The sequence below is a fragment of the Delphinapterus leucas genome, chromosome 13 (genome assembly GCF_059928025.1).
Source record: "Delphinapterus leucas isolate spDelLeu-1000000601 "Yukka" chromosome 13, BTC_Dleu_Yukka2, whole genome shotgun sequence".
NCBI classification, from domain to species: Eukaryota; Metazoa; Chordata; class Mammalia; order Artiodactyla; family Monodontidae; genus Delphinapterus; species Delphinapterus leucas.
The window spans coordinates 74,845,312-74,867,401 of NC_143141.1; the positions used below are offsets into that span (position 1 = coordinate 74,845,312).

Consider the following 22,090-nt stretch of genomic DNA (forward strand, 5'->3'; position numbering starts at 1 on the left):
CTGAGGACACTCAACTCTACTTGGACACCTCAAGGTACGGGGAACTCACTCCCTTCAAGGGGGCTCATCCTATAGAAGTGCTCGAGCCTCCCAGACGGCCTCGATAGCCTGGCGCCCCGACCTTGGTCCTGTTGAGCGGGCCGGCCTCCACTCGGCGGCGGCACCTGGCGGGGGTGGCGGGTGGCGTGGGGCTTGCGGCGCGGATGGGCCGGCGCTGCTGTCCCCAGCCCCAGTGCTGAGGCAGGCAGAGAGCAGTGGGCTCTGGTGGAGGTCGGGAGAACTGCAGGGCGAAGACCGCCGGGGGCTCCGCGGGCTGCCGGGGGGAGGCACTTGACACCGGCCGCGGGAGAGGAGGGGCCGCTGTCCCTGCGGCCAGTGCTGGATGTGGGGACCCAGCGCAGAGGCAGCTCCAGGTAGCGGGGCGCCCCGCGGGGGGAGGGCTGCCGCAGGCCCCCGGCGGAGTGACCGGGAGAGCGGCCGAGGCGGGGTTCCCGGGCCCAGCGCAGGGTCGGGGCGCAGCGAGGTCCGGCCCTCCGACCCGCAGCGTGCGGCGAACCCCCCCTTCCAGCGGGGGCGTAGAGGCCGGGAAGTCGGGCCGAGGGCGCTAGGACCGGCCGCGCGCCCAGGCCGCTCCCGTCGCGGCGCCCCGGGGCCCCCAAGTCGGCGCTGCCTCCCGGGCCGGCTCCGCAGCGCCAGGGCCGGGGCCAGCGCGGCCGCGGGGGGCGAGCAGCGGGCGGAGGCCTGGGCCCGCGGGCGGCCGGAGGGAGGGAAGGAGGAAGGCGGAGAGAAGGGGTGGGAGGGGGGGGACCCGGCGGAGGAGGCGGAGAGAGGGAGCGCGACAGCGAGCGGAGGGAGGGAGCGAGCGAGGCAGGCAGGCGGGCCGGGAGGGAGGGAGGGAGGGCGCGCGGGCGGCGGCGGCGGCGGCGGCGAGAGCAGAGGACGAGCCGGGACGCGGCGCCGCGGCACTAGGGCGCGCAGCCGGGCCGGCCCGACCCCACCGGCCACACGGTAATGAGCGCCGCTGCTGGCGGCCCGGGAGGCCGGCCCGGAGGCGGGCGGGGAGGAGGGGAGCCGGGCGGGGGCCACGGCGGCGGGCAGTGCCCGGCTCGGGGCACGCTCCCGGACCCCCGCAACTCGGCGCCGGGCGCTCGCGGAGCCAGGGCTGCGGGCGGCGACGGCGGGCCGGGCTGGCCGGGGCGGCGCGGGGGATTTGAGGGTTTGTTTATGTCCCCGCGGGCTCCACAGGCGCCCCCTCCCGTCCCGCCAGCTCCCGGCGCGTAGCCCCCTCCGCGCCCCCGCCCGGCTCCGGGCTCAAGTTCAAGTCTATACAATGCCGCGGGGGGCCTCCTCCGCCGCCGGCCTCAGCCGCGGTGCCCCGCTAGGCGCTGCCGCAGGGGCCCCGGCCTGGCCGCCCCCGCCTTCCGGGCCCTGCCCCCGCCCCGGGGCCCAACCTGGGGCCTGCGGCCGGGACGCCGGAGGGCGCGGACCCCGACCCGGAATAATCGGCTCCCGCCGCGGCCCGCAGGGAGCGGGGGAGGGGGGCGGGGGCCCGGCCCCGCGCAGGCTCCGCGGTGGCGGCAGAAAATGGCAGCCTGGCACGACCCGGCCCCCCGCCCCTCCCCCCGGCTCCCGGCCCTCCTCGGCCCGGCGGGGCGGGGGACCCGGGAGGCCCCCGGGGGCGGGCCGAGGGGTGATCTGGGGGCCGGACCGGGGAACGCTGCGCAGCGATCTTCCTCCGGCCACCTGTGGCTGGGGGAGCGGGGTGCCAGCGGATCTGGGAGGGGCTGCGGGGGTGGGGAGAGTGCCACTTGGGGGGCACACCTCTCCGCGGAGAGTCGGGTGGCGCGCGGGGGGGACGTCGTGCCTGGCTCCTCCCTGCCCCCGCCGCGGGCCGTGGGGGCCGTGGGAGCCGGGGCGGCGGCGGCGGCGGCGGCGGCGGCGGTGGCGGCGGCGGCGGCGGTGGTGGCGGCGCCGCAGTGTGGGGGCGGGGCGGGGGCGGGCGAAGATCCCGGGCCGGGGCCGCGGGGGCCGGAAAACGCAGGGGTGGGAGCCGCAGGGCCTGGGCCCGGAGCGTGGCTGGTGGGGAAGCCCTGGGTCGCCCCCTGCAGCAGCACCCACCCCCCTGCACACACTCAACACGCACGCGGACACACTCACGCACACGCACCCCCGCTGGGCCGGTGCAGACGTGTCCTTGAAAGCTTCGCATCCGCACGGTGAAGGACGAGGCCTCGCCGAGGCTGCGGATCGGGGTCTTCGGCCCCACGTCCCAGCGCCCCGGGAGACCCCAAGCTTCCGAGCCGCAGGCGGCCTCGGTCCGTGTCCCGCCCTCACCCCAGCTCCCCTCCCCCTCCCTCCTCCCTCCCCCTCGGCTCAGACGGAGCTGGCAAGGGTCCAGGGCCCGCCCCTGGCCTCCCCCAGCCCCCCATCGCTGGGGCCCGCGGCCCTCTGGCTGCCAAACTGCTTTTCGCTTTCCTGGAGGCTCCCTTCTTGGGGGCACCCACTCCCTTCCCTCTCACCCCCATTAGTTCCCCCGTTTCTCTGCATCCCTTCTGTCCTTCCTCCACTCTCCAGTGCAAAGGCAGTTGAGTAGGTGTTGGCCCCTTGGGTGGGGAGTGAGGGGCTCACTGGTTCTCAGGGGCTCTCTTCCCCAGCTCGCGAGAGGAGCCCCCTGTGGTTGCACCTTGACCCAAGATGGCGTCCTGGACCCAGCTGGGCAGCTCTGGCCTGTGTCAGGCAGGGAGGAAGGGCCCGGGCCCCAGAGTCACACAGCTCGCCCCCTTCCAAACCAGAAGGGACAGAAGGCTGCAGGAGAAGAGCCGGCCGCCCTGTGACCCAGCTTGCCCCTTGCTGCCGTGCCCAGAGACTGCCATCACCATCCCTGGGGGACTGTTCAGTCTTCATGTTTCACCCTGGGCTGCCAGCGCTGAACCGGCCTCCTGGGCTGGCGGGCTGCGAAGGGATCCTGGGATCAGGTGCTGCTCCGCTGTGCCTCCTCCCTCCCAGGCAGATGTGACAGCTGCAGCCGGGGAAGCTTTTCTCCTTGGGCGATGCTGGAGAGCTAGGACTGGCCTCTGGGATTTGGGGAGCCCAGCTGTCAGGCGGACCCTCTTTGGGCTGCCCCCTCTGCTGGCAGGGGTCGTTTCCTGGTGGTTTCCTGAGCTGCCTGGGTTTGGAGGCTTGGGCTGTTAGGAGTTCCTGCTAGGTTGCTGGGGCGAGGTGGTCCCCCTCTGCCTCCAGGTCCTGTTGAGGCCCTGGTTGGGCTGTTTGACAGGGAGCTCTGTGAAAGCGTGAGTCTGTGTGCGTGTGTGTGCATGTGTGCACATGTGCTGCACGCAGTCAGTGGCCCAGGCAAACTTGTGTGGCGGGTCTGGCACCTGCCCGCCTCCCTTCCCGGGCACCACTCCTCTGGGCCCTGGCTCCCTCTCCAGCCTCTTGTCCAGCTCCTTGGGGCTTGTCTTCAGCTACTCATCAAATGCACACTTCCTGGCTTGGGTGGACCAAGGCTCTCCTTGTCCTCCTTCCCAGGCTTGTGGGCCTGCAACAGGAAGCCGACCTTAGAGAAGGTGAATTCCTTCTAGACTCAAGGAGTGTGGTCCACAGTGCAAGGGCTGCCCCCCGCCCCCCCCCACCCCGGCACTGGAGAAGCAGAGAAGAGGACAGCCATCCCATGTGTCAGGGTGTCTGCGGACGGGATTCCTCTGCGGGGTGAGGGTTGGACTGCAGCTTGAAGGTCCATTCCAGCTTTTAAATTCTATGGCTCTGATTCTAGTGGTGGAATTTCAGACCCAGGAGTGGGGGCGGGGTGGTCTCGCCTCACAGAGATAATCAGGAATGGCTTCCAAGGAGAGGAGGCCTGAGTGAGAGCAGGGCCTCCTGGGGGCTGGGCCTTTGAAAGGAGAGGGTGGGGTGAGGAGTGAGGGCCCTTCAGGAGACAGGTTTGTCACGTCTGACTCCACAGGGAGTGTAAAAGTGAAGCCTCTGGTTAAGCCTTCTCACGTGTGTGTCCTTCTGTAGGTTTACGTGTACACTTGTGTGTGTGCGTAATTTCTGAGGTTTCCTCCCTGAGTCCGGTTTGCGGTAAGCTCCTGAGTTCCTATGGACCTTCTTGAAGCTGAAACTCCAAGCTTCTCATCCTTTCTTGGTCTCTCTGGTGACCAGCCCCCATCCAGGAGCCCACCCAGAGTCATCTATCTCACTAGAACCAGAGATGCTCCCAGTGCTTTTCCTAGCACAGTCACACATCACCGCCGTTGGGCCTCTGAAAAAGCCTGCAAGGGAGACAGACAAGCTATAAAATACTTGCCCCGGGTGACCTGGCTGGGAAGAAGCGGGGCCAGGCCTGCCCTCTGGGCAGCTTAGACTGTCTCCTGCTCCAGCTCTCCCGGGCTCCTGCGCTGTGTGTTGGTCTCTCCTCTCAGTTTGTGGTCTCCACGGGACCTTGCCCTGGCCACCTCTGGTCCCCCATCAGACATTCTGTGGGGTTTCCACGAGTGTCTGCTGGACATCTGTGTTTGAGCCCCTGTCCTCCCCCGAGTGGCAGGTTTGGTGGCCCAGCTCTCTACTGCTTGCTGCTGCTCTGCCTTCCCCGAATAGCCATCGCCTACTTACAAGCCAGTTCCTTAGGCTCAAGCCCTCCTGAAAAACCTAAATTCTTTCCCGGATTCCATCAGGGCTCCTTTTTGTGGGAACCAGATAGAAAGGGGACTCCGAGAGCAGTCTTGCCAGCTCTCTAATGGCCATCCTCGGCCTGAAACCTTACCATTAGAATCCAAGCCCTAGAGTTTAGGGTTGAAAGAGAACTTGAAGCTCTGAGAACACCCGGAGCTGGGTTGGGGACTGTTTGGTTGTGGAGCCAGGCCCGATTTCTTCCAGGGCTGGGAGTGCTACCCAGAGCCCAAGGCCGGAAGGGCCAACTGTGTGCCTGTCACATGTTCCCCTCCCTCGGCGCTTCCTGCCACCTTCCACTCTCTTGAGCCTGGGGTCCCTGACTTGGTGCCCGTGTCCTCTTCCCCCATCCCATGCCCCATGGATAGTTGAGTGTGTCTCTGGCCTCTAGCTTGGGGACAGGCAACAGTTAGGGCCACGGAACGGCCTGTGGGAATTGTTTCCACTTCCATTCTGGTGTCTAATGGATGGTAGTGCCGGCCAGGAGCCCGACTGCCCTTGGAGGCCGGGCGTCTCTGTGGGCCTGTGCATTCTGCCGCTCCTGAGCGGGGCTTTAATAGTAAACGAAAGGCGCCAGATTCCTTTCCACTCAGATCTTGAGGGCTTGTTTTCAGTCATTTCTCTCTTGGACTCTCTTCCCTCAAGAAAAACGTACCAAATCCGAGATCCGTGCAGTGTTGGAGATTCGCGTGTGTGTCTCCAAGCCTGCCTCCCCTTGGCTAAGTGTGTGGGCAAGCCAGGGTGTGGTGCACGTGTGTCTGCATATTTCTGTGTACGCGGCGTGTAGCCGCGTGGGGACAGAGAGCCTGGACATGAGCTTGCACATGAGCCTGTCTCAAGGCAGCCGAACGGAGGGCCCCGGAATCAGAAGGAGCGGCGTTCGGACGCTTCACAGTTGTGGGATCTGGGGTAGCGCAATTTCTGTGAGCCTCCAAGTTTCCTCACCTGTAACGTGGAAACAAGACCAGGCGCTACACATAGGTTGTTGTAAGGATTAGCTGAGATAATGCCGGTTCCGCTCTTAGCAGAGTGCGGGTGCTCAGCGTTAGCGTGAGTAGCGTCATCATTTGGGCGGCTCGCGTGGCCTGGCACTGCAGGAAGTGCTCTGTGAAGTCTTGTCCACCTTCCTGCCTTTCTTGCAAAATCTTGGACAGATGAGGAAAGTGCTGATTCTGACTGAAAAATCTTCGGAGGTGGGAGGCTCCTCAGTGCCGTTTAGGAGTCCGTTCCAGAGTTTAACAGATCGCACTGTCAACAGGTTGTCTTTGTATCCACCTTAAACCCCTTGTGCTACAGTTTCAGCTCTTTATTCGGATTCTGTCCTGAGTGCAGTCTGTTTGTTGCCCTGTACCAGGGTCTTGCTGGGCAAGACCCTGTGCTGAGCTTTGAGGGGACACACGGTGAGTTTAGGGTGTGCCCAACTAATTAATGACCACAGACCAAGGTCGAGGGAGAGGGAGAAATAAAACGCTCAAAGGACAGTGAGGTCACAACCAACTGGAGGGATCAGGAGAGGCTTCTTGGAGGAGGTGGCTCCTGTGATGATCCTCAGAACACAGAGATGGGGCTTCCAGACCAAGGAGAGGAAGCCAGGCTGTCGGGGATAGGGTGGCTGGAGTGTGGCGGAGACTCCAGGGCGGTGAACAGGGCCTCGGAGGCCAGCCTGAGGCCCCACGCTGATTTGAGGGGAGTGGGCCCCTGTGCTCTGTAACTTCCGTGTGGCCTGTGGAGAATCGCCTAGAACTTCCCTGCTTGTGGCTGTGAGGGACGGCAGGGGAGACTGAGGGACGAAAGGGAGGGAGGGGAAGGGGCCGGCTGAGGTCATTTGGTATAGGATCTTGATTCCTTTATATTCTGTAGACTAGAGCTTAAGAACTCAGACTTGGAGGGAAACAGAGCAGGGTTTAAATTACACCAACCCTGGGGGGTCGTGACCATTAAGGGGAACGCCAGCGGGGCAGGGTCTCTGTCAGTGATGGCAATCATGATGTGAATGGGCGGAGGAGGGTCCCTGGCCTGGCCTCCCAGAGGTCTCCGTGCCCCGTTTGTGCATCCCCTTCCCCAGGCCGAGGCACCCCAGCCTCCAGAACATTCCTGTAAGGGCTGCAAGCACAGCGAAAGGGGACGTCAGCAGACCCTGACTCCACCCTGCCCTCTTCCCTCCCTCCTCCATGTGCAGCTGAACTGAGCCCCCAGCTTGGAGGGGAGGTGCCCGGGCTGGCAGCCATGCCCCTAGGTGTGGCTGCAGGTGCCTGACAGGCCCCGGCAAGGACAGCAAGTGGGCAGGGCCCGCCAGGCCACATCTCCCTTGCTGATCACATAGCAGGCCTGTCTGGAGGACAGCGACAGGGGGAGGAGGTGTGGACACCTGGGGCTTTCCTAGCTGCATCCCAGCAGGGAATGAAAAAATTTTTGCAACTGTAGCTCAGCAATGCCAACTCCCATCCTGCTCTGGTCCCCTCTGACCTCCAAGGTTTCCCAGCCTTATTTACATCTGCAATCAGATTCCTATTTTCTCTTTCCTGAGGTCATGGCCCTGCTCACTGTCATCCTTATTGATCTTCCCTCTCTGTTTCTGTTTCAAATGTCAAGGCCATTTTTAATTCTGAGCAGTTGTTAGCTGCCCCCGTTTGGGTGTACAGAGGGGATGGAGGACCACCTCTCGCAGCTTGTAACTGGAGGGCTGGAACTCGGGTGTCCTGACTCCTAATCTAGTGCTCTTCCTGCTTTGCGGCTATGTGGACGGATCCAGGGGTCAGTGGGGAAGATGTTCCAGACCTAATAGATCAGCTAGAGCCCAGTGTGCCAGCGGTCCTTCCTTGAAAAGGTTAAAAGATGCTCAGAGGGGACATTATGGGACGGTGGGGTCAGATCTGTGGCTTACTGAGCCATGGGTCGAATGTGGGCCCTATCATGGTGAATGTCCGGGAACGCCTGGGCTGGGAGGCTGGGGGACCTGGGAGCCTGCCTTCCCTCAGAGGTTCCCCAGAGGACACCAGGAGGGGCAGGCGAGGGCGCTCGGGCCCATGCCAGGCGGCTGGGATCCTCTGGCACTCCAGCAAGCAGAACCTGTTGGCAAGGGGCTTCTTGAGGAATGGTCCTTTGTGATTAATTTTGTAGATTCTGAAAGGATACCTAAATTTGTGGATAAAGAGGAATCTAATCGGATTCTCCCAGTGGCTTTGAAATGAGATTGGAAGCGTGTCTATTCTGACATGTTAGACGTCCATGATATGGTGTAGAGTGTGATCTCATTTTCGTAAAATTCCTTTAAAATACACGCCAGTGTGCACACTTATAGGCTAGCAAATGCTTAGAAAAAGTCGTTCTGGAAGGATAACCCAGCAAACGTGTCAGCAGAGGCCTTGCCACTTTACTTTGTACACTTTCGTAACCTTTGCAAAAATATAAAGGCGCATGCATTCCTTTCTTAATGACCACAACAAAAATAAAACCACACTTTTAAAGCTTCTGGATAAGAACTTATAAAAATTTGAGTCACCCTTGGGCTGGAAGGGTGGACTCTTTTATAATGGATACGAAACTGGCTTGGAGACTGACAGCAAAGGGTGGGGCTACTCAGGTACTTGTCTTTTCTGGAAAGGTTGCAGGGAGATTTATTGCAGACCCTGAGGTCTCCAAGCGAAGGCCTGGCCTGGTAGGGATTGGGTGAGAGTGGAAAACAGGCAGCTGGCAGCACCCCGGTTCACTCCAGGGCAGCAGACCAAGTTCGCTTTATAGGACGGTGACTGGAAACTCTCAGTTCTGACCCAGGATGGGAAACAAATCATTGAGGATCTTCCCTGAAGGCTTCAATCTCGTTACTGTTGTGACCCAAATGGTCTCGGTATGGACCTCAGGTGACCCAGCCCTGGCATAGCCTGGGGAGCCACATGCAGAGAGGACAAAATGGGGCTTCAGGAGGCCCCTCCAGGGGTGGAGGGGATGCCTGGGAAACTTGTCTGGCATGTGGGCTCAAGCTGTGCCCGCCTCTGTGATCTGGAGGCCCAGGAGCAGGTGGCAGTGACCCAGGTGACAGGGTGGAGAGGTGAGGAGGGGCAGATATAAATTCCTCTGCCTGTTGCTTGGCAACAGTGCCAACCTCCCCCTTCCACAGTCCCGTCCCCCAGCCACTGTCCATGGGTGCCATCTTGGAGCTTGCTTTGCCCTCTAAGGCTGCCCCTGGTAAAGACAACAGGAGAAAGGGTATGTGGACTTCTCTGGCCCAGCCCAGCCCCACTCCGCCCCTGGAGTGAGGCAGGAAGATAAATAAAAGGACAGCAGCATGGAGGCAAGCCCAGAGCTGGTCCCTCTGCAGACCGCCCCCTGCCCCAGGCTGCTAGGGGACAGACGTGCAGTGCAAAGAAGTGACCGCGAGGCAGGCAGACCTTGATTTGCATCTCAGCCCTGCTACTACCATAGCTACAGAGGGACCTAAAAGTCTCTGAGCTGCAGGTTTTTCATCTGTGAATCAGGGATAAGAATCACATTCACATCTTGCTGGTATTGCTTGAATCAAATGAAATACTGTGTGAAAACTGTCAGCGCTGAGCCCAGCACATAGTAGGTACTCAGGAGGTGTGAGTTCTTTTTCTCTGAGTCGGGTCAGGACAGGGCTGCATGAGGGTGAATCTGGGGACCTGGTGAGATGACCCCATTGGAGGCCCCCTTACCTTCCAAGACCCCACAAATGTTGCCTGTCATCCTCATCACCCCTTAGGGGTCGCAGGGCCTCCACTTCCTTTGTAAAGCCACGATTTGGCTGGTTGATCTCTGAGTGCTCCGGCCAGCCCCGGCCATCTGATCTCTGGGCCTTGAATCTTGATGTACCCCTGTCAGTTTCCCGAGAGTCCATGCCCAGTGGGGACCCAGTAGGTCCCCCAAGCCCTGGGCCCTCGCCCTTCCTGCCCTCTGCTCTCTTTGGGTCCAGAGCAGGCAGTGGCCTCTCCTCTGGTTGCTGGGCCTGCTGGCAGGGCTGGCTCTGCCCCCTGGCCCACAGGCATGGGAGGGTCTTGACCACAGCCGGGCCTGGGAGCTGGCACACAGCAGTGGTTCCTAATGGTTTTATTACCAGCAACAATGTGGTGCTTGTTGCCATCCTCTCACAGGCCTGTGGTTCCCAGCCCAACTAGTGGTGGCCTGAGGGCCTGCCTGGTACTGGAAGCTCAGCTGGAAAGCCCAGTGGGGCAGGGAAATTGCCTCTGCATTTTCTTTTGTCAACACCCTCTGTGCAGCCTGGACTCTGAGATAGCGTGGTGATATGCTGGGGCCCCAAGTTGGCAGGCCTGGCAGCTCTTGAGTTTTCTCTCCAGAGGGCCCTTGCTTCAGATTCACAGATAATGTTTATCTATTCATTTATTAAAGACCTACTACGTGTCGGGCACTGGCTACAAAGATAAAAGAGACTGAGCTCGTCCTCAAGGACCCCGCAGGGGAGATGAGAGTCTGGCAAGGTGACCATTACATCGTAGGTGGGTGGAGAGAGCTCTGCAGCGTGTACCTGGAGCATTATGGGGGCTCAGAGAAGGGACGTCTCATTCAAGGGGGGAGGGAAGAGCAGGAAAGGGTTTCTAAAGGAGGTGAGGCTGGAGCTGAGTCTCAAAGCGTAGGGGGTAGTTAGCCAGGTGGTCCAGGGCATTTTCTCCCATGATGTGGCGGGAGTGATGGGATATGGGGGATCATGGGATGTGAGGCCGGAGGGCTGGGCCGAGCTGGACCACGGAAGGCCAGGATGTTACCCATTCGTCGGCGTTGGCCTTGGAGTAACATGCCCATATTTGCGTCTGAGGAAGATCATCCCGGGGCGTCAAGGAGGAGAACTTGGGCAGCTGAGGCTGGGGTCGGGGAGCCCAGGCAGAAGCCTGGTGCAGGAATCCAGGGGAGCCGCAGTGCAGGTGTGGAGGAGGGCTGCTCTGTGAGGCATTTAGGTGGGAGTGACTGGGTGATGGAGAGGGTGAGGGGAGCTGGCTCAGCCCGCCGCGTGGGTGGAGGTGCCATCCGTTGAGAGGGCTCGGCTGGAGGGAGTCTGGGAGAGATCTTCCCATGGGAGGCAGGGCTAGAGTTGGGACTCGAGGGTGGTTAGGATTTGTGCAGGCGGAGCCTGGGCTGGGCCGGGCTTGCAGAAGAGGGAGGGCCTGTGTTACCAGGCCTGGATGTGGGGACCCAGGAAGGTGCAGGGTCCAGGTGATGGATTAGAAAGGCAGGCGCATTTTACTCCCTAACTGGTAGCAATCCCTGCAGATTTTTAAGGACGGAAGTAACTTAACCAGGCGTTTGTACCACGTACATTGGGCATACTGTTGTTTGGGGGGGGGTTTGAGCAGGGGCTTCTGCTTCTCAGGTGCTCCCCCGAAAGATGAGCTGCAAGGCCTAGACCCTGTTCCTCAACTCCCCGCTGCACAGCCTGGGGTGAGTGTCATCACCCTCTGACAGTGGTATGTGAATTGCAAAGTTGCCATCCGCCCTGGGTTTAGAGGCAGGTCTGCCAGTGTAGGAGGGGATAAGATGGGCACAGCAGTTCTGGTAAACAAACAGAAAAGAAACAAAAACTGTTTCTCTAAAGTAGGCATATAAGTCTTTTGTGTGTCACAGGAAGAGCTGTTTCCAAAGAATTTCTAGAAAAATGGCGTGAATCAGGTCAGCATCACTGAACCCGGGCAGAGGCAAGAGGGCGGCGTGGCATTGTGCCAGGGCCACCAGGCTCGGTGCTGAACAGACAGTGGTTTCACCTTGGCCCTGCCATCTCCTAACTGAGTCCTCCTCAGGAAGATCACTTAACCTCTCTTAGCCTCAATTTTGCCGTCTGCAAAGTGGAGACAACCTTCCAGACTTGTGTCATTTGTTTGTTTGTTTCAAACACTGCTTCTTGCCCTAAACTTGGATATTTTATGTCACGTGTCTTTTAAAAGAATCCTTCTACAGTTGGCCTCGCTGGTATTTGCGGATTAAAATTTAGCTGTGCCTGGTCCCTGTCTGGCGCTGAAGAGGCACAGCCCCCCACCGCGCACGCCCCTCTTCCCCTGTCTCACATGCCAAGTTTCCTCTTGCTCTTTGCCTCCCGAGAGGCCTGACCCCCCCAGTGGGTTTTGAGTTCCATGTTCCTGGGAAGCTCCACTTATCATGTTCCATTGACTCTCTTGTTCCCCAAACCTGGGTCACCCCAGTGTATTTGAAGAGCATCTGCTGAGCTAAATGGGAACTAGGGGAGGAGGTCAGTTCCTTGTCTCTTTTTAATGGAGGGGAGGGTCGGGTCTGTGCAGAGCTGCCCATGGCTGTGTGGAGAGCAGAGGACGAGGGAGGGAGAAGCCCTGACCCATCCAGGGCCTGGGCGGACCACGGCTAGGACCTTGCCCAGTAGCTGGCTTCTGTGCCAGAGAAAGGGGTGCAGGGCCCTAGTGGAGTCTGGGAGATGATCTCAGGGTGACCTCGGTCTGGATGGGGAGGCCAGCTTCCTCTGTGATCGGGCACACGTGGTGGCCATTGGGCTGTTTTGTGGCCCCTGTGACATGCAGCCATGGCCACGGGGAGACCTTGGAGGCATCTCTGCTCTCCGGAGGAGGCTGGGTGGGAAGCTAGCTCCTCAGCGGGGGCTCCCGAGGAGGTGGCATTGGCGAGAAGGCCTGGGCCGGAGTCAGGCTGTGCCTGGCTGGGGGTAGGGTGGGTGGGGACCACTGTCAACTCGAGTGCGGAAACCAGTGTTTCCCTGGTTGGTACAGACCTGCGCTTGTACCCCTGTCACAGGGGCACCGTCTGGAAGCTGGTGTGTGTGGACCGAGGGTGCGGTGGTGCAACCACACGGAATGTACAGCGCGATTAACCCGGCATGCCCTTAATGGTGCAGAATTGTGCTGCATGCTAATTAGGTGTAAGTGGTGAGCAGTTCACGTAACGTTTTTGTAATTGGTATTAGTTTTGCAGAGGCAAACAGAGCTTATGTGGTTTGTTTCTTCTTGCTCCGTTAGTTCTCTAGCACAGGCAATTCCTAGCTCTTGGAGGAATTCTACTGCAAATGTTTGTTTGTAGGGCAATGTTTTGTATTTTCTCTCAGAACAATGTTATGAATGGTTATGAGGTTCCCAAGCTGGTTTCCAAATGCCTCTTTGGCCCACACTTTAGGTGAAATGTGCGACGCGTATGCGGGGAGGCCTCGCCTGGGATCCTCCTGCTTCAGGTTCCTGGAGCCTGCCTGTGTGTGTGTGTGTGTGTGTGTGTGTGTGTGTGTTTGCGCACACAAACATGTCTTTCTGCATGTGTCTGTGTATGTGAGTGCGCCCGTGTGGGTCTGTGTCTGTGTCTCTGTGTGTGCCTCTGACCCCTGAGGCCACAGTGGCAGGTTAAGGGTGCTGGTAAAGAGGTTATTTATTCTGGTTGCGAAGGCCCTTGCGCTGGGGGATTAGGGGAGGCCTCGCGGCATTAGCTGGGAGAGAGGACACTGGGTCAGGCCACAGCAGCCGTTCAGGAGCCAGCGAGAGCCATTCCTGGGCGTTGTCTGAAGTGAGAGTCTAGGTTTCTTAAGGACACTTTACTGGCCTTTCACCCTAATTAATGACATACTTTTTTCTTTTTGAATTTTTGCATTTAATTTTATTTATTTTTTTATACAGCAGGTTCTTATTAGTTATCCATTTTATACATATTAGTGTAGCTATGTCAATCCCAGTCTCCCAATTCATCCCACCCCCACCCCTGCTGCTTTCCCCCCTTGGTGTCCATACGTGTGTTCTCTACATCTGTGAATGACGTACTTTTTAAAAAAATTCATATTTATTGAGCGCCTACCATGTGCCAGGTATCATGCTAAACACTCGACTCAGATTCTCTCATATCTTAAAATAGGCTCAGGAGTAAGGACTCTCATTGTGCGGTTTGGTAAAGTGTGGCCTGCGTCTGAGCGGCAGAGGTTTGAGGTGGGTTCCGGCTGAGCCCCCTTAGGGCTGAAGGGGTGGATGAACTGCACCAGGGCCCCCGGGCCAGAGGCTAGTGATTCTGGCATGTGCTACCCAGAACCCTGGGTTCTTCCTCCTCTCGGGCCCCCTTTCCCCCTGCAAGTGGTTTGGTTTCGGTTGGGGCAGAGTGAGGAGAAAGCAACCCAGGGAGCAGCAGGTGGTTCTGACAGCAGTGGGTTCTTTCATGCAGCGGCAGCTCCCAGACCCTGAAGACTCTTTGGGGGACTTCCTGGTTTGGGCCCGGGAGGGGGTCAGCTCTGTGGCCTGGGAGGAGTGTGAAAAGGTGCGGGCGGGGAAGCATCGCACAGATGGTGTGAGGAGAGAGTGGTCCCAGGCAAGCCGGGGACCAGCTTCCAAAGGCCTGGGCGGGTGGGAGGCCGGCTGTCCCCGCTTCCCATGGTTCACAGACACCCTGACCTAGGTCCCTCACAACCCCCGGCACCCTGGGCATCTGGGGGCTGGCTGAGCCTGCGGACCCCGTAGCAGGCGCACGTCCTGGCCTGGGGCAGGTGGAGCAGGGCCCTTCCCGTTGGCGCACTGCCTTGGGGAGCTCTGGCAAGCGACCCCTAGAATGGGCTTGTGGGGGGTCCCTCGAGGCACCGCAGCGCCGTGCTGGCGATGTTGCGGCTGCCAGGGAGTGATTTCACCCCCTCCTCTCTGCCTCAGGGGTCAGGCGGAACAGGGAGACCAGGGAGGGCTGGTGGCAGAAGAGCAGGGTGCAGGACATGACTCTGACCTCATCTGTTTCAGAAAACACACACATCCGTCTACACGAGAAAAGCCAAATGACTACACAACAAACTGGTTAAAGACCCCTGGGAGGGTGGTTGAGGAGGAGCGGTAGGGGGTGGGGGTCCTGAGGGGTGGGGAAGGGGGCTGGGGGCCCTCTGGAAGGAGCCCCCCCTCGTGGAGGAGAGAATGCTGTGATCGTAGACACAAGCATGTGGGAACAGGGGATGTGAGCTGGGGGCCTGGAATGATAGAGTCAGCTAGGCGAGGTGGGGGCCAGGTCAGAGCAGTAGGCTGAGGCCAGACTCGGAGAGCCAGCAGTGTAGGACCAGACCAGAGTTCAGATCTTACAGTGTGTGAAAATCACTGGCATCATCGGGTTTTTAAAAATAACAGCTTTGTCGAGATATGATTCACATACCCTACAATTCGCCCGTTTAAACTATGCAGTTCGATGGTTTGTAGTACATTCACGGAGTTGTGCCGAGAGGCTGGGGTGGGAGAGAGGGACACCAGAGGCGGTGAGACGCGTTACAGGGTAACTGCCAAGGTCTAGACCTGTGGTCCCGAGGGCCTGGAGGGCAGGGGTGGAGAATAGGGGCCCGAGGATCAGGTGCCCGGTGCAATGTGGGGACTGAGGGGGCAGGTGGGACCTGAGTTCTCTGCGGGGTTTTGGGCTTTGGCAGCTGAGGGGAAGGTGCTGCCACCTCCACGTAGAGAGAGGAGCCACAGGAAACATGAAGCATCTGGTTCTAGAAGAGTAGGGTTTTAGGTAACTGCAAGTCATCCAGGTGGGGATGTCCAGAGAATAAAGTTGGAGGCCTTGCAGTAGGAAGTCTGCACTCATTTAAGCCCAGGTATCTCAGCAGAGGAGAATCTAGAGTACAGCTGGATCACAGCGGGACCCGAGAGGGGTGCCCACTGGGCAGCAGTGAGAGCAAGACCCCAGCGAGCCAGGAGAAAGAGCGGAGGGGCGCGAGGGCCAAGAGCTTGGAGCCAAGGGGGCAGAGGGAGCCAGAGAATCCCCTTGTTTGTGAACTTGCAGGGGTCTCCTGTCCACCCCAGTGCCCAGCTTGGCAATGACACTCAATGAAGGATTGCTGAGTGAGTGCTTGAAGCAGGGAATGATTAGCCGGCAAGGAGGCTGAATTGAGCTCAAGGACGCCAAGGATGGAAAAAGGCCCTTTGAAGCCGTGGGTGACTGTATCTGTCAGGGCCGATTCAGGAGACAGGAGCCACATAGTGATTTGAACAGGCAAAGTTTAATATAAAGACTTACTAATGACAACAGGAGATTGGAGTATTGAGAGATTGGCTGATAAGAAGTAAAAAGATCTGCAAAGAACACAGAAATAGCATATATGAGAACAGTAACTACACCCAGGGTTGCCATGGGGCGCCCAAGGAAGAGGCCCCCAGGGCTGAGAACCTGACCTTGATGCCCCTGGCTCCCTGGATGACAGAGAAGTCACTGTGGTGCCATGTTGGCAGGACTTGCTGGAAACCTGCCCCCCGGAACTCACTGGAAGTCCATCCTTTTGGGTCCCAAGGAAAGTTGTTCATGAGGAAGTATCTTGCTGGGGGCACAATGCTACTAAACTACCCAAAAGGAGTATCGGGTGAAGCTGCTGGCTGCTCGTGACTGTCGAGCACTGCTGGAGCCAGGTGCTGGGGAAGCACCCTTGCTGCAGGCCAGGCACTGGAGAAGCTGTGACTCGACAGGCCTGGCCACTAGGGGAGCCCCAGGGGCAGCAGGATCTGACTGCTGGACAAGTTGTATACGATGCAGAAATCCTTCAAGAGAGCACACTGGTTCTAGGAAAGAAAACTCCTCCTCCTTCAGTGTCTCTCCAGTGCCCTCTACTGAGGGAGTTTGATGTCATGCCAGCTGGCAAAGGGGACATATTTAAGGGGCCTAGCTTCGTTTTCACAGAGCAGGCAATGAAGGGTGAATAAACTAACTGGCACAGTCTGCTGCTTGGGCTGCACAGCTTCCATCTGCCCCCTTTTACACACATGTGAGCTCCCCTACAACGACCCAATAGTTGTATTTCTACCTACCAAGACACTGCCACCCTGCTTCCCGTTCTTACCCTGTCTCCCAAATGAGGCGTCCCAGCACTTATTGTATCAATCACTGTCTACATGAGCAGCGCCCCAGGTTCAGTCACAGTCTCACTGAATATTCTGTTACCTAAAGACTAAATTGTAACGTTAACTTCTAACAACTTGTATATAAAATATAAATAGTGGGAAGATGAAGGAAAAAGAAGAAAAGTGTTACCATGTACAAATAAACACACGTCTATATCAAGTAAATAGAAAACATGCAAAACTGCTATAGTTCTCATTTCTATATTTGTTCACAAGACCACGTTTGCTCTCCGGCTTCCTTCTCCCATTTCCCATCCTGTATCTCCTCTGCACTCAGCTGGAACCTCAGCAGGGCAGGATTCTTTTACCTGGTGGAGTGACCCAAACCTTGATTCCTGAAGGATCTGAATCCTCGGTTGTCCTGCCTTTTCTTTTCTCGGTTCCTGTAGTTTTTCATTAACCCTTACTTTGGGGCATGGAAGTTCTAAGAGGTACCTGAGAGAATCCTCTGATTCCAGAAATTATCTTCCTGGCCTTTATTGTATACCAGCAACCCAATTTCTCCTTGGTAACTAGGATCAATCACTCCAGCTTGTGGAGTAACTCCTTTTTGTCTGTTGGTTCAGTGGCATTAAGGGGGTCCCCAAAAGCCAGGTCAATGACTCGTCTTCCAGTGGAACCATTGCGGTGTCCTCTTGGCAGACAGCATTCAGAGCCCCTAAACCTTTTCAGAGATGCGGGAGTGGAGTGGGGACCAGATGCAGGGATCAAGGGGAGAGTAAGTGAAGAGGCTCTGGAGCTGGCACGTGTGGACCGTTGTTTAGAGAAGGCTGGAAGGGCCAAGAGTCACACAGGTGTGGACCGTGGGCCACCTCGGCCGGGGGGGAGGGGAGGACAGAATCAGACCCAGGCTCGTGGCCGTCCAGACAGCAGGCCCCGCCAGGGTCCACATGGCTGATTCTCATGTGGACTGTCAGCCTGGACCCTGTGCCCTGCCTCCTGGGGCGTGGGGAGCCCATCGACTGCCACCGCACACACGACCCCAACCCCCAGCAGGGCTCCTCCTGACTCACCGTGTTCGGAAACGTGTGCTCCTGTACGGAACTCTGTATTGGCTCATTTTGGCTCCCAAGAACAACTTCAGCTCCTTACCAGCATCTATTCTGGGTACAAATCTTCTTTTTTTCTCTCCTCCCTGCTTTGGGGGCTGTGTCATGGTAACCGTAAGTGTGATGAGAAGAGTCTGATTCAACTCGGCTCTGCTAGTGTGGCCGCCATGATGGCGGCATTTGGTGTGATTAAAAATGCTCACGCTGGTGGTGCTCTGGCCTCGAGGGTGGTGTGAGAGCCACAAGTCATCTTGTTGTGACTTCAAAGCCAGACAGATGGGCTTTGAAGTGGGGAACAGGATGGCAGGATTGTTGGCCTGTCGCCAGTGGCTTTTGGTGCTCTACGGGCAGCTGGTGATTTGGGTGGGAAGGACGTTTCTGGAAGTCAGAGTCACGGTATGATGACACGCATCTCCCTCGTGTTGAGAGAGAATGAGCAATCAGAAAGTGGCACTGGGACCTCCCCCTCCCCCTTATCCAGCCCCAGTCTTGTGACCAAGGGTGGGGGAAGACGTGGCAGATAAACATCTCTGTCTGGGAGGCTGTGATGTCTCCTCTCGGCTTTCTGCTGCCCCCAGCTCACCAAGCTTATCACCACCCTGGCAGATGCTTGGGTGGTGTGGGGCACAAGATACTCTCACGTCTTCTGTCACCCACAGGACTCATTTGCACCTCCTCCTAAGGTCAAATAGGAAATTCAGCCGTGAGGCTGTTATCTACAGGCTGGTGTCACATCAGGGGCACAGAGAGCTGATCTGGGGTCTGTGTTACTCGTGCTCATCCGTGACTGGGTGTCGCCATGTTTGTAAGGACTCTTAAGTTAGATGGACCTGGACTCAGAATCCTGCCCTGGGACTTTCGACCTGCACTACTCCGGAGAGGTAATTAACCTCTCCAAGCCTCAGCTTATCCTTCTATAAAATGGGAATAATAGTAGAACCAACTTCATAGACTTCATAGGTTGGTTATGAGGATGAGACGGGACAATGCATGTCCCTTAGCACAGTACTGGACACATGGTAGGCGCTCAGTAAATAGTAGGATGAATAAATGAATGAATGACTCCCTCATCGGCAGGGCACTGAACACGGTGATTAGAAGCTGGGACTGCCTGTTACCACCCTTCCCCCTGCCCTCACAGCCGACAGGCCTCACCAGGAAAGGGAGACTAACTGGAAACTTTGTTTTCTGATCAATTCCTTGGGAAAGTTAACATGTTTGCAATGGTCACATGCTAATTGTAAGAGATCGTGATGAAGTGGAAAACTGTGGGCTTCGGCGGGGGACAGACCTGGATTTGTATCTGGTTCCTCCACCCATGAACTGTGTGACCTTAGGCAGCTTTGCTAACCTCTCCATACCTCATTCTTCTCATCTAGAAAATGGGGATAAAAATAGTCTCCACCTCAAAGGGTTGGAGTGAGGTGTGAGGATGTACAAGATGTTGAAATTGTAAAGCTCTTTTCACAGGGCCTGGCGCGTTGTAAGAATCGTAACCAGTACAAGCTCCGTTTGAGTGAAGTACACTCACGGGCACTCCAGGGAGGTCAACAAAGGAGAGAAAACCGTGGGCTGGGTTAGTCAGGGACTAATAATTGTTAAAATGTATTGAGTATATTCTTTGTGTCAGGCACTCTTGTTGGCATGTTTCTTAAAGCAAATAATTTTAATGTTATTTCATCCATTCTATTTTTTTTTTTTTTTTTTTTTTTTGGCCACGCCGTGCGGCTTGCAGGAGCTTAGTTCCCTGACCAGTGAGGAGGGAATCGAACCTGGGCCCCCTGCAGTGGCAGTGTGGAGTCCTAACCACTGGACCGCCAGGGAAGTCCCTGTTAGCATTTTTAATACGTCTCACTTTAATGCTCACAGCGGGCCTGTGAGGTGGCAAGTGTCATTTTCCCCATTTTACAGCTGAGAAAAGTGATGCACAGTTATGCCTCAGGTCACACAGCTGACGCTAATACAGACAGAATTTGAACCCACGCAGTCGGGCCTCCCAGGGAAGACTTCAGGAGGTTGAGATTAGTGTATGAGTCAGGACCGTCAGCCGCAAGGCACAGACTCACTCACACCAAAGTAGGGAAAGTCTCACATTACCGGGAGGTTCAGAGATGCCCTGCCTCCAGGTACAGCTGGGTCCGGGGGCCCAGACAATGGCCTCAGTGTTCCAGCGTCTATCTCCATCCCTCAGGCAAGCTTTCCCCAATGCAGCCAGCAGCTCCTGACCCACGTCCCATCACGTTAGCATCTTTCCTTTGCACCAAAACGCTCCTGGGGGGGCCTCTGATTGGCCCCGCCTGGTCACACGCTCACTCCGTGACTAGGGTGAGGGGTGGGTGGCCACAAGCACCACAAAACCCCACTGGGAAGGAGGGGAAGGTAACTAGATCGAAACCAGCAAAGTCCACTGCAAAAAGGGCAGACTTCAGCTAGAGGGGTGAAGAAGGACCTGGTGCAGAGACGGTCAGATATTTTTCAGCAATTCAAAGAGAGGACTTGAGATGGAGCCGGAGGGGCTCTTATGGTGGTCACATTAGGGTTGTTTTTGATGGAGGAAGGATCTGGGTTTGTGGGCAATTATGGTTTTGTTTCTGGAAGAGGACGATTCCTCACCGGCCCTTGTTGAGGTGAGACTGGGGTGACGATCTAGTCGGTGCTGGTTGGAGCAGGCTTGGAGGTGAGGCTTTGGGGTGATTGATTGGCTCAGGGGGTGCTGATGGGGTTGGGATCGGTGAGGAGGGTGGGAATGGTGCTGGGGACGGTGTGGTGGCAGAGGTGGGAGGTGACGCAGCAGGACGGTCTGGAGGCTTCAGGAGATGGTTGAATTGTGGGTCTTGGGTCTGAGATGGGCTGATGAGCGAGCTGGGCTGTGGTTAGGGATGTGGGCAGCAATGGCATGTCAACGTGCAGTTAGGGGGGAACATAAGGGAGGTGCACCGTGCTGCACATGGGCTGGACTTGGTGGAAATGATGTGTTGCGAGAATTAAACATTTCGTGAGGGATGTGATGGTGGGGCGGGGGGGGGGAGGTACCACTTTTAGAGCGGATGATGGAACTCTGTGTGGGGGTGAGGAGCTGACGATGGGTGTTCTGTGGGACGTGACGGTTTCGTAGCGTAACAGAGGTGGAAGGACTTAGCTGCACTCTTATGGAGGAGGATGGAGGCCAAACCCATCCAATGGTTGCAGCTGGATGTAAGCCCTCATTCCCAGACCCATTCTCTCTTTTTAAAAATTACTTTTTATCTCTTCACAGTATTACATGCATATAATTTAAGAAGTAAACAGGGCTAACATCTCTTCACCTAATGCAGTTGTTCCTTGTCTCCTTCCACCTTCTTCTTCTCAGAGGCAACCACTTTTAGCTGTTTCTTCTAGCGATTTTGCATCTCATGGGCCTGAGTAATGTTCGTATTTTTGACTCTTCCATTGTAGACATTTTCCATTGATTTCCTATTTGGTAAATAAGAATTTAGCTCTCTTATATGGCCAACCATGGCATTCTACCCAGCCAACCCCCTCAATATTTCTCGTGGTAGACATACTATCAATAGTACCTTACCAGGGGTCTTCCCTGGTGGCACAGTGGTTAAGAATCCACCTGCCAGTGCAGGGGACACGGGTTTGAGCCCTGCTCCGGGAAGATCCCACATGCCGCGGAGCAACTAAGCCTGTGCACCACAACTACTAAGCCTGTGCTCTAGAGCTCGTGTGCCACAACTACTGAGCCCTTGTGCCACAACTACTGAAGCCCACGCGCCTAGAGCCCGTGCTCCGCAACAAGGGAAGCCACCGCAATGAGAAGCCCCCGCACCGCAACGAAGAGTAGCCCCTGCTTGCCGCAACCAGAGAAAAGCCTGCGCGCAGCAACGAAGACCCAACGCAGCCAAAAATAAATTAAATAAATAAATAAATAAATAAATAGTACCTTACCAGTGTTCTTTCAAAAATGTCTTATGCCTATAATAATATACATACATGTATGCGTGTAGCAGGCAGGATAATGGCTCTGCAAAGACGGCCACATCCTAATCCCCTGAACCCGTGAATGTGTCACCTTATGTGGCAAAAGAGACTTCACAGATGTGGTTAAGTTAAGGATCTTGAGATGGGGAGATTTATCCTGGATCATCGGGGTGGGCCCAGTGTCGTCATCAGGGTCCCTGAAAGTGAGAGGCAGAGGCAGGAGGCTCAGAGTAATGTGGTGGGAGAAAGACTGGCCCTTGCTGGCTTTGAGGATGCAAGGGAGCCAGGAGCCAAGGAATGCGAGCAGCCTCTCGAAGCTGAAAAAGTTAAGAAAATGGAACCTCCCCAGGGCCTGCAGAAAAGCATGCAGCCCGCCAACACCTCGATTTCAGCCCAGTGACGAGAACCATTTTGGACTTCTGACTTCCAGAACTGCAAGAAACAAATTTGTGCTGTTTTAAGCCATTAACTTTGTGGTAATTTGTAACAGAAGCAATAGGAAATGAATACACCAGGTAATATGTCTACATCCACATACATACATACAAACATGAATACTTATGTATGTTATGTACACAT

The 22,090-nt window shown here is 56.9% G+C and overlaps 1 protein-coding gene across 3 annotated transcripts in view; it reads left to right on the plus strand.

The window, feature by feature from the left end:
- The first annotated feature begins 306 nt into the window (after positions 1-306).
- The window catches only part of DNMT3A (DNA methyltransferase 3 alpha), a 100,555-nt gene continuing 78,771 nt past the window's right edge, over positions 307-22,090 (plus strand). Inside the window, exon 1 of one of the 3 annotated variants that reach the window (XM_022574298.2) lies at positions 307-413. The gene's annotated coding sequence lies outside the window, so the exon portion shown is untranslated. Of the gene's footprint in view, positions 414-902; positions 1,009-22,090 lie in introns of those variants that run through there. The other 2 variants (XR_002644601.2, XM_022574297.2) reach the window with 2 other exon arrangements.